This window comes from Bombina bombina, chromosome 6, assembly GCF_027579735.1.
Source record: "Bombina bombina isolate aBomBom1 chromosome 6, aBomBom1.pri, whole genome shotgun sequence".
NCBI lineage: Eukaryota > Metazoa > Chordata > Amphibia > Anura > Bombinatoridae > Bombina > Bombina bombina.
This window is the reverse complement of record NC_069504.1, coordinates 305,453,174-305,472,504: the sequence shown is the minus strand read 5'-3', so window position 1 is coordinate 305,472,504 and position 19,331 is coordinate 305,453,174.

Genomic DNA, 19,331 nt, shown 5'->3' with positions numbered 1-19,331 from the left:
TCAAAATTAAACTTTTATAATTCAGCTAGAGCAGGCAATTTTAAACAATTTTCCAATTTACTTCCATTTACAAAATGTGCAGTCTTTTTATTTTTAAACTTTTTGAGTCACCAGCTCCTACTGAGCATGTGCAAGAATTCACAGAAAATGCATTTGTGATTGGCTGATGGCTGTCACATGATACAGGAGGAGTGGAAATAGACTTTAAAATTAGTTAGAAAAAAATCTACTTCATTTGAAGTTCAGACAATGGCCTCTATTTATCAAGCTGTCAACCGCAAATACGCTGGAATTCTGCAGCGTATTTGTGGCGAGCCTGATTCGCCGTAGTTATCAAACCCTACAGACCGGCAAAAGTAGAATATAGTGACGTAACATACGATCCGCCGGTCTCAGTCCAACAAAGATCGATGCTTACGTCACTACAGATGTTCCGAATGCAAGTTCGGCACTATCTGACTACTTTTGGAAGTTATCAAATTCCTACCAGGTACGCTCGCCACTTTTCCAGCCCAGCGTACCTGGTTTTCAAACCTCAGCTCCCGGAGCCCATGCCACTCTAATAAACTTATTAACCCCTATCCTGCCGCTCCTGGACGCCGCTGCAACGAAATAAATTGTTTAACCCCTAAACCGCCACTCACGGAGCCACCGTCACCTACATTATACATATTAACCCCTGATCTGCCGCCCCCTATACCGCCACCACCTACATTAAGTTATTAACCCCTATACTGCCGCTCCCGGACCCTGCCGCAACTAAACAAAGTGTTTAACCCCAAACCGCCGCTCCCGGAGCCCACTGCCACCAACATTATATTTATTAACCCCTAATCTGCACCCCCTACACCGCTGCCACTATATTAAATTTATTAACCCCTAAATCTAAGTCTAACTCTAACCCTAACAACCCCTAACTTAAATATAATTTAAATAAATATAAATAAAATTCCTATAATTAACTAAATTATTCCTATTTAAAACTAAATACTTACCTATAAAATAAACCTTAAGATAGCTACAATATAACTAATAGTTACATTGTATCTAGCTAAGGGTTTATTTTTATTTTACAGGCAACTTTGTATTTATTTTAACTAGGTAGAATAGTTATTAAATAGTTATTAAATATTTAATAACTACACCTAAATCCTAACCTAAGTTACAATTACACCTAACACTACACTATAATTAAATTAATTAAATAAATTAACTACAATGAAATACAATTAAATAAAATTAACTAAACTACAAAAAAAACAAAACACTAAATTACAGAAAATAAAAAAATAATTACAAGAATTTTAAACTAATTACACCTAATCTAATCCTCCTAATAAAATAAAAAAGCCCCCCAAAATAAAAAAGCCCTACCCTATACTAAATTACAAATAGCCCTTAAAAGGGCTTTTTGCGGGGCATTGCCCCAAAGTAATCAGCTCTTTTACCTGCAAAAAAAATACAATACCCCCCCAACATTACAACCCACCACCCACACACCCAACCCTACTCTAAAACCCACCAATATCCCCTTAATAAAACCTTTAATTATAGTGTAGTGTTAGGTGTAATTGTAACTTAGGTTAGGTTTTATTTTACAGGTTTGTATTTATTTTAGCTAGGTAGTTATTAAATAGTTAATAACTATTTAATAACTATTGTACCTTGTTAAAATAAATACAAACTTGCCTGTAAAATAAAAATAAATCCTAAACTAGCTACAATGTAACTATTAGTTATATTGTAGCTAGCTTAGGGTTAATTTTATAGGTAAGTATTTAGTTTTAAATAGTAATCATTTAGTTAATGATAGTTATTTTATTTATATTTGTTTAAATTATATTTAAGTTAGGGGGTGTTAGGGTTAGACTTAGGTTTAGGGGTTAATATGTTTATTATAGTGGCAGCAGTGTAGGGGGGACAGATTAGGGTTAATAAATATAATGTAGGTGGAGGTGGGCTCCGTGAGAGGCGGTTTAGGGGTTAAACACTTTATTTAGTTGCGGCGGGGTCCGGGAGCGGCGGTTTAGGGGTTAAAATTTTTATTTAGTCGCGGCGGGGTCCTGGAGCAGCGGTTTAGGGGTTAATACATATAATGTAGGTGGTGGTGGGCTCCGGGAGTGCCGATTTAGGGGTTAATAAGTTTATTTAGGTGCGGCGGGGTCCAGGAGTGGCGGTATAGGGGGTAAAACATTATAGTATAGTGTGGGTGTTTAGTGACAGGGTACCAAGAAAGCTGCGAATAAGCCGAAGAGCAGTGAGATCGATGACTGTTAGTTAACAACAGTCCGCTGCTTATCACCCCGTACTTGGTGCGCGGCTTTTTGACAGCTTTCTTGATAATTTTGGAGAGCGTATTCAGGTCCGCGGCGGCGATATTAGACAAACTTAGGCGAGCGTATTGCTGCCGTCGATTGCAAAAAGTCGACGGCTTGATTAATAGAGGCCAATGGGGCCGAATTATCAAGCTCTGAATGGAGCTTAATGCCCCTATTTCAGCGCAAGTCTTCAGGCTCGCCGGAAACAGCAGTTATGAAGCAGCATAACTGCTCCATAACTGGTCCGCTGCCTCTGAGGCTGCAGTCTTCAATCCGCCTGATTCTATATGATTGGGCTGATTGACACCCCCTGCTAGCATCCGATTGGCCGCAAATCTGCAGGGGGCGGCATTGCACAAGCAGTTCACAAGAACTGCTTGTGTAATGATAAATGCTGACAGCGTATTTATCGATGTGCGACAGACATGATAGGCTACATTGTATTATATCCGCTTTGATAAATTGACCCCTAAGTGCTATTGCATTGTCTTTTTATCATGCATTTGATAATTATGTAAATCTAATGTACTTACTGGTCTTCTAAGATCAGATTAGTAACAACTATATGTTTGAAATGTAATATCAGTTTGAATGTTAAAATGTTTTTATATAACCACATTTTTTATGAAGTACACACTGAATAATAATACTACTATAGTTTTATAGTTGATTAACAGGGAGCAGAAACATTTTGGCTTATATAGTGTGTTTAATTTACATATTTTACATATCATGCGGCTAGATTACGAGTTTTATGTTATGAGGGGTGCGTTGCTAACTTGCACGTTATTGTCACCGCTCACTTACCTACAGCACTGGTATTACAGGTTTTTATAAACCCGGCGTTAAAAGGCAAGAAGTGAGCGTAGAGCAAAATTGCACTCCAATACCAGCGCTGCTTAAGTCAGCGGTGAGCTGGTTGTACATGCTCATGCCCGATTTCCCCATAGACATCAATGGGGAGAGCTGGCTGAAAATAAGCCTAACACCAGCAATAAAGCAGCATAAAGCTCAGTAACGCAGCCCCATTGATTCCTATGGGGAAACTACATTTATGTTTACACCTAACACCCGAACATGAACCCCAAGTCTAAACACCCCTAATATTACACTTATTAACCCCTAATCTGCCGCCCCCAACATCGCCGACACCTAAATTATATTTATTAATCCCTAATCTGCCGCTCCGGACATCGCCGATACCTACATTATACTTATTAACCCTAATCTGCTGCTCCCAACATCGCCGACACCTACATTATATTTATTAACCCCTAATCTACCTCCCCCAATGTCGCCGCCACCTACCTACATTTATTAACCCCTAATCTGCCGCCCCCAACGTCGCCACCACTATTCTAAATTTATTAACCCCCAAAACTAAGTCTAACCCTAACACCCCCTAACTTAAATATAATTAAAGGGCCAGTAAACCTAGGAAATAATGTTATATAATTCTGCACATAGTGCAGAATTATATAACATTAGCTTAGCTCTAGATTTCTAAAGTGAATAGTTAAATAGATATCACGCTAAGAAAACAGAACGCTGCCACTATTCTAAATCTATTAACCCCTAAACCTAAGTCTAACCCTAACATCCCCTAACTGAAATATAATTAAAATAAATATAAATAAAACCTCCTATCATTACCTAAATAATTCCTATTTAAAACGAAATACTTACCTGTAAAATAAACCCTAAGCTAGCTACAATATAACTAATAGTTACATTGTATTTAGCTTAGGGTTTATTTTTATTTTACCGGCAAGTTTGTATTTATTTTAACTAGGTAGACTAGTTACTAAATAGTTATTAACTATTTGCTAACTACCTAGCTAAACTAAATACAAATTTACCTGTAAAATAAAACCTAACCTGTCTTACACTAACACCTAACCTTAAACTAAAATTAAATAAATTACCTAAATTACAAAAACAAACAAACACTAAATTACACAAAATAAAAAACGAATTACAAGATATTTAAACTAATTCAAAATAAAAAAGAACCCCCAAAATAAAAAAAAACCCTAGCCTAAACTAAACTACCAATAGCCATTAAAAGGGCCTTTTGCGGGGCATTGCCCCAAAGAAATCAGCTCTTTTACCTGAAAAAAAATACAAACAACCCCCAACATTAAAACCCACCACCCACACAACCAACCCCCTTAATAAAACCCTAACTAAAAAAACTAAGCTCCCCATTGCCCTGAAAAGGGCATTTGTATGGGCATTGCCCTTAAAAGGGCATTTAGCTCCATTGCAGCCCAAACCCTAACCTAAAAATAAAACCCACCCAATAAACCCTTAAAAAACCCGAACACTAACCCCTGAAGATCCACTTACAGTTTTGAAGAGCCGACATCCATCCTCAACGAAGCCGGGAGAAGTCCTCAACAAAGTGGCAAGAAGTCCTCAACGAAGCCGGGAGAAGTCTTCATCCAATCCGGTTGAAGTGGTCCTCCATAAGGGCAGAAGTCTTCATCCAGATGGCATCCTCTATCTTAATCCATCCGGCGTAGAGCGTTCCTTCTTCAAGACATCCGGCATGGAGCATCTTCTTCCAACGAAGTCTTCTTCCAGAATGAATGTCCAATCAGCCAATAGGATTGAGCTCGCATTCTATTGGCTGTTAAAATTGGTTTTGTGGGTGGTGGGTTTTATTGTTGGGGGGGTTGTTTGTATTTTTTTTTTCAGGTAAAAGAGCTGATTTCTTTGGGGCAATGCCTTGCAAAAGGCCCTTTTAAGGGCTATTGGTAGTTTAGTTTAGGCTAGGGGTTTTTTTTTATTTTGGGGACACTTTTTTATTTTGATAGGGCTATTAGATTAGGTGTAATTAGTTTAAATATCTTGTAATTTGTTTTTTATTTTGTGTAATTTAGTGGGTTTTTTTTTGTAATTTAGGTAATTTATTTAATTTAGGTAATTTATTTAATTGTAGTGTAAGGTTAGGTGTTAGTGCAGAATTATATAACATTATTTCCTAGGATTACTGGCCCTTTAATTATATTTAAGTTAGGGGGTGTTAGGGTTAGACTTAGGTTTAGGGGTTAATAAATTTAGAATAGTGGCGGTGACGTTGGGGGTGGCAGATTAGGGGTTTATAAATGTAGGTAGGTGGCGGCGATGTTAGGGATGGCAGATTAGGGGTTAATAATAATTAATTAGTGTTTGCGATGCGGGAGTGCAGCAGTTTAGGGATTAATATGTTTATTATAGTGGCAGCAACGTTGGGGCGGCAGATTAGGGGTTAATAATTTTATTTTAGTGTTTGCGATGCGGGAGGGCCTCGGTTTAGGGGTTAATAGGTAGTTTATGGGTGTTAGTGTACTTTTTAACACTTTAGTTATGAGTTTTATGCTACAGCTTTGTAGTGTAAAACTCATAACTACTGACTTTACCGCTCACTTTTTGGTCTAAAAAAACAGCTTGTAATACCGGCGCAATGGAAGTCCCATTGAAAACAGACTTTACAGAAATTAGGTAAGTTAATTTGTGGTGCAGCCAAAAAAGTGTGCGGGACCGCTGTACCTACAAGACTCGTAATAGCAGCGGTAGTAAAAAAGTAGCGTTATGAGCCTTAACGCTGCTTTTTTACTCATAACGCAAAACTCGTAATCTAGCCGTTATTTATTATCGGGGATGAAAATTCTAACTTCTTTGGTAACCTTTTTAAGAACTGTGCCTACAAATTTCATCACGTAATGCGATGTATAGCAAGTTGTTTTAAACACCATTTATTATATAATTGTACTAAAGGGCCACTTTAAGCAATAGTAAGTGGTGTTATAATAATGGATTACGCATACTTTGGTGTTAAAAATATATATATAAAAAAAAACAATGTAAAATGTATTATTTGTATGATTAGCAGTAGCAGTATATTATTTCTTCAAAGCTTTTCTCTCAAAATGAAATTAACATCAGCAGACAATGGTACACAGTGGATCAAATACTACAGGATTAAAGGCTCATTTGGCTGCAGAAACTATGAAGTGAGGTTTAAACGAGTACTGCATTTGGCCAGTTAAAGGGATATAAAGGGATTTTATTTTGTGATTCAGACAGAACATTCAGTTTCCAATTTACTTCTGTTATCACATGTGCTTCATTCCCATGGTATTGTTTACTGAGGAGATACTTAGGTAGGTGTCTGGAAGACTACATGGCAGGAAATAGCGCTGACTTCTAGTGCTCTTGAAAATGGAAACATTCTTGCAAAACTGCTGCCATATAGCTGCCAATATGTCCCTGCTTTTAAACAAAAGATTCCAAGAGAACAAAGAAAACTTGATAGTAAAGGTAAATTAGAAAGTTGTTAAAAACGGAATGCTCTATTTGAATTACAAAAGAATAATTTGGGGTTTCATTTCCATTTAAAGGAAAATTAAACTGAAACTCTATTCTCAATAAAATGTTTAATTATACAATTATGCATGGTAAAACATTTTACAATGTAATTTATTTGTTTTGCCCTGTTTTCTTGCAATTTAAGTGTGTTTTAGTTTTTTTTTTTTGCAATGCACGGTATATTCTACACAGTGATTGTTTTATCATTGTAGTAAATCATTTATCCCTATCATTTGCTTCAGCAGAAGAGATTAGATAAAGAATACTCAAAAGACTTTTCAAAGGGTATGCGACTGGACTGTAAATAAACAAGGGAATTTTTGCTAATAAACACAACATTATACGTGTTTTATACATGTATACAAATGGGCTGTCTAAGAACTCCATTTATCATTAGGCAGGTGGAAGAGGTTCACTGTCATAAACCTCATCTGCTCAGCCTTGCAGCTAGCGGGCAACAATACACTGCACAAGCCAGGATGATTGAAATAGACCACATTTTAGGTGGTGGAGAGGTTAAGTAGCAATGGTCTTAAGACCGCTGCTACTTAACTAGCATTTCAGGGTCTCCAAAGCTTCTATCACAGCTTGGAAAATGGAACCCTATCTATCTATCTATCTATCTATCTATCTATCTATCTATCTCTCTATCATTAAATCTGTGTGTTTGTATGTATACACTAAATTTTGTGACAACTTTTGACATGTCCCATAGATTAATGAATACTGCCACGAGGAATTGTTGGGAAATACTTAAAAGGGATACAAGTCTCCCATTCAAACAATTACAACCTCCGAGAATGGCTTATTGCTGAGATCCCCATCTGAGGTATATACTGGTTGAAATGGATCCCATCAAATGTTATGAAAAGAAAAATTGGGATGCGTGGAGTGCGGAGACTGGACAACCTGCCATAGCATGTTGACTGGACCAACGATTCAGCGTCCACATCGGAATAAACGCTATAAAATCAATCAAAGATTAACATGTACCAGCGACTATGTCATATACCTGCTCATTTGTCCTTGTTCTCTGATTTACATTGGAAAAACAACTACATTCCAGGAATGTATGGCAAATCATCGATTTGCAATTAGGGAAGTTATAAAGGATGGTGATTCAGACCAGCCTGTGGCACGCCATTTTGTTAAGCATAAACACAGTCCAGTGAGCCTGAGAACAATGTTGATTGATCATATACCCCCTTTACGGAGGGGAGGTAATAGGGCACAGAAGCTACTATGAATGGAATCTAAGTAGATATATCTATTGGACACTGTGACACCCAGAGGCCTGAATACAATATTGGATTTCAGCCCCTTCTTCGGCAAACCTTGAGTCTTTTTTGATACCCTGTGGACATTGTGAAATCTACCCATACCTAACTTGTTGGACTATTGAATATATGTGCAATGTATATCTGTTTAATGCACCTAAAACATGAAGAAATCCATGAATACCTCAGTTGAATCTTTAATCTACCTTACTCCACCAGATACTGGAGAGATCAAAATGATATGTGTATATCAATGTTATAGTCCTATTTTAGTAATTCTATTTAGTATCTATAATTTTTCTTTTAATGTTTATAAATTTAAAGATTTTAATAGGTTGATGGTTACAGTGATGGGTAGTTACGCGCCCGGAATCTGCTGGTGTTTGTGGTATTTCACTACTGTATGGTTCCATTTTACACAGCCAGGCAGAGGGTAGGATGCGAGTATGACAGCTGTCAAATTCAGCTGATTGTAAGTCACATGGTACTGAGCCGACCAGCAACACATGATGACGTCATCGGTGTGGAACCCATCACTGATCCACACACGCATGGTGTTAGCATTCACATCACACAAGTGTGCAGCTTGTTAGTGAAATTATCTGTGTATATAAGGGGTGTAAGGGGGAAGCTCTTTCTGTAAGATTTTTGTATTTGCATTGACAAAGAGGCCAGTTAGGCTTTGCTGTTTTTAAATATGGCTATTAAATGCTGTTTTATTATGAGTGCTGACTCCTGTACTACTATATATATGTATATAAATATATATATATATGTCTTGTGCAGCGCTAAAAATTCAGTATTTGTTTAATTTTAAACTAAACGAATACTGAATATTTGTGAAACATTTACATACATTTTAGTTAAACAAATGTAAATGTTCCTTTGCTAAAGGTGAAAATATTCACCTGTAGCATTATACTTATCTCTAGAGCGCTGGTGAGCTGTACTAATCCCGATCCTTTTTCTCAGAGCCCCAGGACGTGCTTATAGGAGGCTTAGCACTGTGGATCCCAGGGTTTGCATTAAACAACCTTCTACTTTAATGCAGGCTCTGGAATACATCATGCTAACCCCCCTATTAGTGCGGCCTGGGGCTCTGAGAAGAAGGATCAGCATTAGCGCAGCTCTCCAATTGCTAGAGGTAATCCTTAAAGGTTGTTTAAAGGAAATGAATGCCATCAGTATTTTTTCATTTTCTTTAAATTCCGTTGGTGCATTCATTCGGATATTCCTTCAGAAAAACGAATATTCATTTTTTTTAATGAATTTGCATTTGTAACGAAACAAATGCACATCTTATATATATATATATATATATATATATATATATATATATATATATATATATATATATATATATATGCTAACTATATTCCAAACTTCTATAAGGGCAGATTCTATAGTTCTATAAGTTCTATATTATTCAGGTACATAGCTAGCTTTAGTCTGAGAAGACTATTCCAAAGTAGGAGTTGTGTGTGTGTGTGTGTATGTGTGTGTGTGTATGTATGCATTATATTTCCCCTCTAAGGAAGGGACAGGAAATTTTACTTTTTGTTATTTCACCTAGTTTACTAAATATGTATAATTTTAAGGCATAAGTAAAATAACTAAAAGAGAAAAATAGAAATCTTTCTATTGATTTTGGTTATAATTTCACGTATGCCTTAAAATTATACATATTTAGTAACCTAGGTGAAATAACAAAAACTCTTATGAACCAATGAACATGAGGGAAAAGTACATAACTTGTGCTGTTAAATTATTTCCAAAACAAAATATTTAAATACTAATCTTCTATAAACATTATAGAACATGATTGAAGACAATGTCCCTTTAAAATACAGACTTTGCTGTCCACACAAAAGTAGTTAAATTCTGCCACACAATTTTCTTTAGCAATTTGATTTGGGAACGTCATACTTTTGAGATTCTGTATGTCAGGGATAGTTAATTTTTTTAAAAAATCTCTCAATTAAAGGGACAGTCAAGTCCAAAATAAATTTTCATGATTCAAATAGGGCATATAATTTTAAACAACTTTCCAATTAACTTTTATCACCAATTTTTCTTTGTTATCTTGGTATTCTTAGTTGAAAGCTAAACTTAGGTAGGCTCATATGCTAATTTCTTAGACCTTGAAGGCTGCCTCTAATCTGAATGCATTTTGGCAGTTTTTCACCACTAGAGGGCGTTAGTTCATGTGTGTCATATAGATATTGAGCTCACACATGTGAAGTTACCTAGGAGTCAGCACTAATTGGCTAAATTGCAAGTCTGTAAAAAGAACTGAAATAAAGGGGCAGTTTGCAGGGGCATAGATACAAGGTAATTACAGAGGTAAAACGTGTATTATTATAACTGTGTTGGTGATGCAAAACTGGGGAATGGGTAATAAAGGGATTATCTATCCTTTTAAACAACAACAATTCTGGTGTTGACTGTCCCTTTAAGGATTCCTCTCAGTGAAAATATTATTACCAAATGATGCAGTCTTTTCATGTTCAAATCTAGTCCTGGGTGACTCTTGCAGCTGAGGGTTACCAGCAGAGGGCTGTTGACAACCCAAAATGACAAAAGAGCCCCATTTATAATTTACAGACATGGTTCATAACTACGGAACATATCCGCCCAAGATAAAGATAAGTGGGCAACAGACGCCCCCCATTTATTATTGCAGAAGAAGATTCTTGTACTTTGTCACCGCTCTACCAGACAGGGCCTGTCAATCATTCCAAAAATGAAGTTAAAGGGACATGAAACCCAAATTTTTTCTTTCAGGATTTAAACAGACCATACAATTTTAAACAACTTTCCAATTTACTTCTATTATTTAATTTGCTTCCTTCTCTTGTTATCCTTTGCTGAAAAGTTTATCTAGGTAAGCTCAGGAGTCGCAAAGAACCTAGGTTCTAGTTGCTGATTGGTGGCTGAATAAATATACTGATTGTCATTGGCTCACCCATGTGTTCAGTTAGAAACCAGTAGTGCATTGCTGCTCCTTCAACAAATGATACCAAGAGAATGAATTTGATAATAGACGTAAACTGGAAAGTTGTTTAAAATTGTATGTTCTACCTACCTAGACAATTTTTGGGTTTCATGTCCCTTTAAGTGTGATTTATCTCTGTTACCTTAGAGGACTCACAGCTGCTTCTCAACTTGTGGTAAGCAAGCACACTTGAGTGACCATGCACCGATAAAGCTCCAAAGTGGCCTCTGCTTTTTGATAAGTGCTGTTTTAAAAAAACAGCTTATTCTTGCTTTCCAAATTTAAAGATTTTGGGGGATATTTATCAAGCCGCCAACCGCAAATACGCAGGAATTCCGTAGCGTAATTGTGGCGAGCTTGATTCGATCTAGTTATCAAAGCCTACAGACTGGCAAAAGTTGAAATCTGTGACCTAACATACGATCCGCCGGTCTCAATCCGACACAGATCGATGCTTACGTCATTACAGATGATTCGAATACACATTCGGCTCTATTTGACACTTTTTAAAAGTTATCAAATAGTTAACAGGTACGCTTGCGGCTATTCCGGCCCAGCATACCTGGTTTTCAATGCGCCACCCTGGAGGCCACGGATGCCATAGGAATCCATGGGAGTTTGAAAGGAGCGAAAGCTTATGTTCGATGCTGCCAGATATCGAATTGATTTCTATGATAGAAAACCAGTTACGTTTACACCTAACACCCTAACATAAGCCCCGAGTCCAAACACCCCTATTCTGCCGCCCCCCAACACCGCCGCCACTAAATAAAGTTATTAACCCCTATCCCGCCGCTCCCGGACCCCACCGCAACTAAATAAAAGTATTATCCCCTATTCCGCTGCTCCTGGACCCTGCCGCAACTAAATAAAAGTATTAACCCCCTATTCCGCTGGTCCCGGACCCCACCGCAACTAAATAAACGTATTAATACCTAAACCCCTGACCTCCCACATCACTACCATTAACTAAACCTATTAACCCCTAAACCACCAGCCCCCCACATCGCCATAAACTGAATTAGGCTATTAACCCCTAAACCTAACAACCCGCTAACTTTACATTAAAATTACAACATCCCTATCTTATAATAAATTAAAACTTAACTGTAGAACTAAATTAAACCATATTAAACTATTAATTAACCTACGCTAACTATTATACTAAAATTACATTAAACTACCAAATAAATTAACTACAGGGAATGCAAAATTATTAGGCAAGTTGTATTTTTGAGGATTAATTTTATTATTGAACAACAACCATGTTCTCAATGAACCCAAAAAACTCATTAATATCAAAGCTGAATAGTTTTGGAAGTAGTTTTTAGTTTGTTTTTAGTTATAGCTATTTTAGGGGGATATCTGTGTGTGCAGGTGACTATTACTGTGCATAATTATTAGGCAACTTAACAAAAAACAAATATATACCCATTTCAATTATTTATTTTTACCAGTGAAACCAATATAACATCTCAACACAAATATACATTTCTGACATTCAAAAACAAAACAAAAACAAATCAGTGACCAATATAGCCACCTTTCTTTGCAAGGACACTCAAAAGACTGCCATCCATGGATTCTGTCAGTGTTTTGATCTGTTCACCATCAACATTGTGTGCAGCAGCAACCACAGCCTCCCAGACACTGTTCAGAGAGGTGTACTGTTTTCCCTCCTTGTAAATCTCACATTTGATGATGGACCACAGGTTCTCAATGGGGTTCAGATCAGGTGAACAAGGAGGCCGTGTCATTAGATTTTCTTCTTTTATACCCTTTCTTGCCAGCCACGCTGTGGAGTACTTGGACGCGTGTGATGGAGCATTGTCCTGCATGAAAATCATGTTTTTCTTGAAGGATTCAGACTTCTTCCTGTACCACTGCTTGAAGAAGGTGTCTTCCAGAAACTGGCAGTAGGACTGGGAGTTGAGCTTGACTCCATCCTCAACCCGAAAAGGCCCCACAAGCTCATCTTTGATGATACCAGCCCAAACCAGTACTCCACCTCCACCTTGCTGGCGTCTGAGTCAGACTGGAGCTCTCTGCCCTTTACCAATCCAGCCACGGGCCCATCCATCTGGCCCATCAAGACTCACTCTCATTTCATCAGTCCATAAAACCTTAGAAAAATAAGTCTTGAGATATTTCTTGGCCCAGTCTTGACGTTTCAGCTTGTGTGTCTTGTTCAGTGGTGGTCGTCTTTCAGCCTTTCTTACCTTGGCCATGTCTCTGAGTATTGCACACCTTGTGCTTTTGGGCACCCCAGTGATGTTGCAGCTCTGAAATATGGCCAAACTGGTGGCAAGTGGCATCTTGGCAGCTGCACGCTTGACTTTTCTCAGTTCATGGGCAGTTATTTTGCACCTTGGTTTTTCCACATGCTTCTTGCGACCCTGTTGACTATTTTGAATGAAACGCTTGATTGTTCGATGATCACGCTTCAGAAGCTTTGCAATTTTAAGAGTGCTGCATCCCTCTGCAAGATATCTCACTATTTTTGACTTTTCTGAGCCTGTCAAGTCCTTCTTTTGACCCATTTTGCCAAAGGAAAGGAAGTTGCCTAATAATTATGCACACCTGATATAGGGTGTTGATGTCATTAGACCACACCCCTTCTCATTACAGAGATGCACATCACCTAATATGCTTAATTGGTAGTAGGCTTTCGAGCCTATACAGCTTGGAGTAAGACAACATGCATAAAGAGGATGATGTGGTCAAAATACTCATTTGCCTAATAATTCTGCACTCCCTGTATATTACATATTAAAAACCTAACCCTACTTAAATTATTTAAATCTACTATTAAAAATTACTAAATTATAAAAAAAACACTAAGTTACAAAAACAAACAAAAATTAAGTTACAAAAAAAACAACACAGTATCAAAAATAAAAATGAATTACACCTGATCTAATAGCCCTATTAAAATAAAAAAACATAGCCTACAATAAACTACCATTGGCCCTTAAAAGGGAAATCAGCTCTTTTACCTAAAATACAAACACCCCCCAACAGTAAAACCCACCAACCAACCAACCAACCAATCCCCTCAAATAAAAACCCTATCTGAAAAACCTAAGCTCCCCATTGCACTGAAATGGACATTTGTATGGGCATTGCCCTTAAAAGGGCATTTAGCTCAGACCCTACTCTAAAAAAATCCACCAAAAAACCCTTAAATAAACCTAACACTAACCCCCGATGATCCACTTACAGTTTTTGAAGTTCCGCTTGAAGGATCCATCCAGCTGGCAAGAAGTCTTCATCTGGGCAGCCTCTTCCATCTTCGTCCAGCCGGCGAAGTCTTCATCCATGCAGCCTCTTCTATCTTCATTTATCCGGCGTGGAGCGGGTCCATCCTGAAGACATCCGTTGAGGAGCTCCTCTTCAATATGGTCTCCGCTGTAAACTGGATCTTGAATGCAAGTGACGTCATCCAAGATGGCGTCCCTTCCATTCTTATTGGCTGAAAGGTTCCAATCAGCCAATAGGATTAGAGCCGCTAAAATCCTATTGGCTTTTCCAATCAGTCAATAGGATTTGAGCAGCTCTCATCCTATTGGCTGTTCCAATCAGCCAATAGGATTGAGCTCTCATCCTATTGGCTGATTGGAACAGCCAATAGGACGAGAGCTGCTCAAATGATGGGGTTATCTTTCCATATCCAATATCTGTAACTTGTGTATGACATGTGTTGTTTATGACTTTTTAAACGTGTTTGTTGGTAATTATAATGCCATCATTTATTCAGCAAAACTCAATAATGACTATGGCTAAATATCTGATTGGGTTTTGTTAATGGTAATTAAATGTAATTAACGGTAATGTAAAAGAAATAGTACATAGAAAGCATATTGCTTTTAGAACATTCATAATTTCATTATGTCTACTAGATAAAGTGGCCAAAAGTGTTTCAGAAATATTGAGATACAAATCCGGCAATATATAAGAATGAACTACAGAATATGAAGTAGCCACATTTTTTGGAACCCCCATGAGTTCCGTATTTAGTATTAACATATATGAAGAAGGCACAGCCCTTGGTTAATTAGTTATATTGTGCATAAAGATAATACACGTTGTAAACTGCAATTTATTTCTAAAGCAGAATAGTTGTTTACTGCCTGTCTATTAGATGCTTCTAATGTGGAAATCAATTTAGAATAGTAATAAAATTGGTAGACTTCCACTATGTTTCTACATTTATTTTAAAACTTTAAAACAGCTAAATGTGCAAGAAGCAGAGAGTGAACAATTAAATTAGTAATAATAGATAATGTGTCACTTTTAAGCTTTTGAGGCTGCGGACATCAATCCGCCCGATCCTATATAATCGGGCTGATTGACACCCCCTGCTAGCGATAGATTGGCCGCAAATCTGCAGGGGCCGGCATTTCACAAGCAGTTCACTAGAACTGCTTGTGCAATGTTAAATGCAGACACTGTATGCTGTCGGCATTCAGCGATGTCTGGTGGACATGATACACTACAACGTATCATGTCCGCCAGACAATGATAATTCGGCCCCTATATATCTGATTCATGAAGGAAAAAACTGAGCTTCATGTCCCTTTAACGAGTATATAATTGTTGTGCTATACTAATGATCTACAAATAATTATAGCTATTCTATAGACCAATAATGTTTAAATCAAATTGTTTAACCTAAGCTTGACTACATAATAAATGCAACCTTTTCTAATGAAATATACTTATTAATAGAGTATTATTAAAAGTTATTGTTTTGTTATAACAGGTAGATTTTCATTTAAAAAAAATAAACTTTATGAAGTACCTATGTAATTAACATTAACATATTTAATTAACATTAACATATAATTTAACAGTTTAAAGGGACATTACAATTTAATTGTAATTTTCGAATTTTAAAATCCTTGTCTAAAATATTACACTGTGTGTCCTAATGTCAGCATCAATGTTTATTTTTAATTCACTAGTGTGTGGGTTGTTTTGGAGTTTGCGTCATAATTGGTGCCAAAAGTGTTGCATCAAAATTGGTGCGAAGTGGAGAGTGGGACTTGTATTACATGGCTTAAACATGGTGCACATAGATGTTTCCCAAAAAATAAAAAGGAAGGTAGCTATATTATGTTGTGTATTTATTTCATTTTTTTATCTCTATATCTATTAGTGCGACAAGTTTGGGGCAAAACATTTCAGCAAATTTGTAGAAATAATATTGTCCCCTTGCTTTGTAATGAGAGACAAATTAGTAGCATAATCCATAAGTAGTCATGTATTTTTAATTTTATCCCTATATCTACTAGTGCACCCAATGTGGAGCAATAATATTGTTTGATTTAGAAAGGGTATACAATTTCAATAGAATTTCTAATTTACTTTTATTATGTAATATATTTCATTCTCTTGCAGCATCGAACATAAGTTTTCTGTGTTTTCAGACTCCCATTGAGTTCTATAGCATCCGCGACCTCAAGGGTGGCGTATTGAAAACTAGGTACACTGTGTCGGAATACACACGAGCGTACCTGCTATATGTTTGATAAATTGGGAAAAATGTCAAATAGAGTTGAATGTGAATTCGAAACATCTGTAATGATGCAAGCATAGATCTGTGTTGGATTGAGATTGCGGGATCGTATTTTACTTCACAAATTTCAACATTTGCCAATCTTGACGCATTGATAAATATCGCAATCAATCTCGCAACAAATACGATGCGGAATTCAAGCATATTATCAGTTGACGCTTTGATAAATTGACCCATAGTCTAGGGAATTACTATCATCTGAATGTCAGCTAGCCTGGGTGCTAATAGACTTCTATGGGGGCATGCAGAAAAGGTCATATTGAATATCACTGAGGCACTAAGCTAAGGGTGCACAAAGCCTATGATGTATAACTATCAGAGCTCTTTACGTAGTTCTATATTATACTATTAATAATAATGGTTAATTTCAGATCTTTGGTAGGAAAGTGGGGGTGCGAGGGAAAATGATTTATAATAAAAATTCAAGGGTTAATTTGATCGTGGTATAATAAGCTGACCCTCAAATTTTAGAGTTGTAGGCAATAAATATACATAGTTATGTACTTGGAATGCAAATAGAATTGCAAAAAATAGACAGATTGCCCAACTCTAGGAATATATATAAAGAAAATAGAAAATTGTCATTAAATTTTGCACATTCATGCTAAATAACTTTATTTAAAAATGACCAGTAAATAGGAGTCCAGCCGGACTCATGCACACACACACACACACACTGTTAAAAGTAGCTTAAACTCAGTACTGTGGAACTTCAAAATTGCGGTAATTATAAGATAATATCTGATACAATGTGCTCAATTGGTAATATTAAGTCTCCCTTTTATAAGGTTTTATCATTGAGCATTGTATTCAAATGAATGCATGAAATAAGTTTATGAGATAGATTCTGAAATTTCCACTTAATAAAAGTGATTGAGTGATCACTTGTTGCTACATATACTGATACTTTGAAAAATATATCAGAAATAAAATATATCAGCTCAAAATTAAAATATTATTTAAACTCAGAAATCTACTGCAGCCACCATTATTTCAATAACAGTGTTATGTAAGACATATGTCTTGTGCTTGAACATAGTTGCTGGGATATAGCATGGATTTAGATATTTTTAATCAATAGTATAATGGCTATAATAGATTAATAGCCTTCCCACACTTGTTATATATTATTAAACATAGTATCTGCTATACCTAACAGGTAGAGTTGTCTTGAGAGTAATAAATATGTCTAACGCTGTAAATAACAGCTATGACTAATGCGAGAGCTCAATCGCTTTTTATTTAGTGCAAATTTCAGAATCTATCTCATAAACTTATTTCACGCATTCATTTGGATACAATGCTCAATGGTAAAACCTTATAAAAGGGAGACTTAATATTACCAATTGAGCACATTGCATCAGATATTATCTTATAATTACCACAATTTTGAAGTTCTACAGTACTGAAATTAAGCTACTTTTAACAGTGCGTGTGTGTGTGCATGAGTCCGGCTGGATTCCTATTTACTGGTAATTTTCAAATAGTTATTTAGCATGAATATGCCAAATTGAATGAAAATTTTCTATTTTCTTTATATATATTCCTAAAGTTGGGCAATCTGTCTCTTTTTTGCAATTATTTTTGCATTCCAAGTACATAACTAATTTATTCTTTGTGCAAGGTCACACAAAAATTAACACCCTGTGTGCTACTAGTCGCACTTCACTTGAAATCTAGTAATCAAGTGTTTGTGTATGCATAGTTTAAAAATGCTATCCCCTTTAATTATTTACTTTACTTGCATTCCTGTAATTTAGTTTTTACATACTTCAAGAGAGGCTGAAATCTGTAGAATTCAGAGCCCTGACACTCCTCAATGCTGCACAGTGATTGTTTGATATGTGAAGGAGCTCATTTATATATGACCCTTTTTGGTCACATCAGAGAAGATCAGTATACTAAAAAGTAATTTCAATGGGTGTGCTCATTGATTACAAAACAAAGTAAAGTTTACTATCAAAGTGAAAGATTAAAATGATTTTAAAACAGTTAGACCTAGATTATAATCAGAGCACCAGATATCTAGCGGTAATTGCACTCAAGTGGAATTTAAACCACCATCTGTGTCCTCATTTTATAAATTAATAAGTAATGTTATTCACTCAAGCACAAATATCATTTGAATGCAAATTACATGATTAGCAAGCAAACTGTGTTTCCCATTGTTATTTTTCTGGAAAGCCACCAGTTTCAAGATAAACAAATGTACACCATTAATACAATGACCCTCCAGCAGATCTATCCCTTAAATTACAGGTGTTTTGAATAATACCTTTGTGCAGTGCAAAAAGGTAATAACCATTTTTATGTGTAAAATTTACCTTTTCAGTTCAAAATAATGGTGTAAGTAAATCATTTATCTATTTGAGCTTGGGCGTTATGGGTGTAGGATGTGTTATTTATTTATATTACATTGTAAAATTGTTTATTATACATTTATTTAAAATTCAGATATTGTGAATAACTGAAAAAAGCCATGACTTCCCCTAAAAATGATGGACTTTATACAGTTCTCTGTGAATTGTGTTGGCAGATTTCCAACATTGAAACTATTGAGCAATAATTTCTCTCTGTACAGAACAGGATCCTGCAAGTTCCCTTACCTCCTGTCTACAAGTTCCCCCACCTCTCCATCTCAAAAAGCCTTTAGGAAATCATGAGATGTATAAAAATGGAAAATTTGGAAATGCTAGAAACTTTTAGGACAATTATTCAATATTGTATTTTACTAGTTTAAAAGAAGACCAAAGAAATATTGTTACAACTTGGTCAAAAAGTGTATTCCATGGATATTTTCATTTAGATGC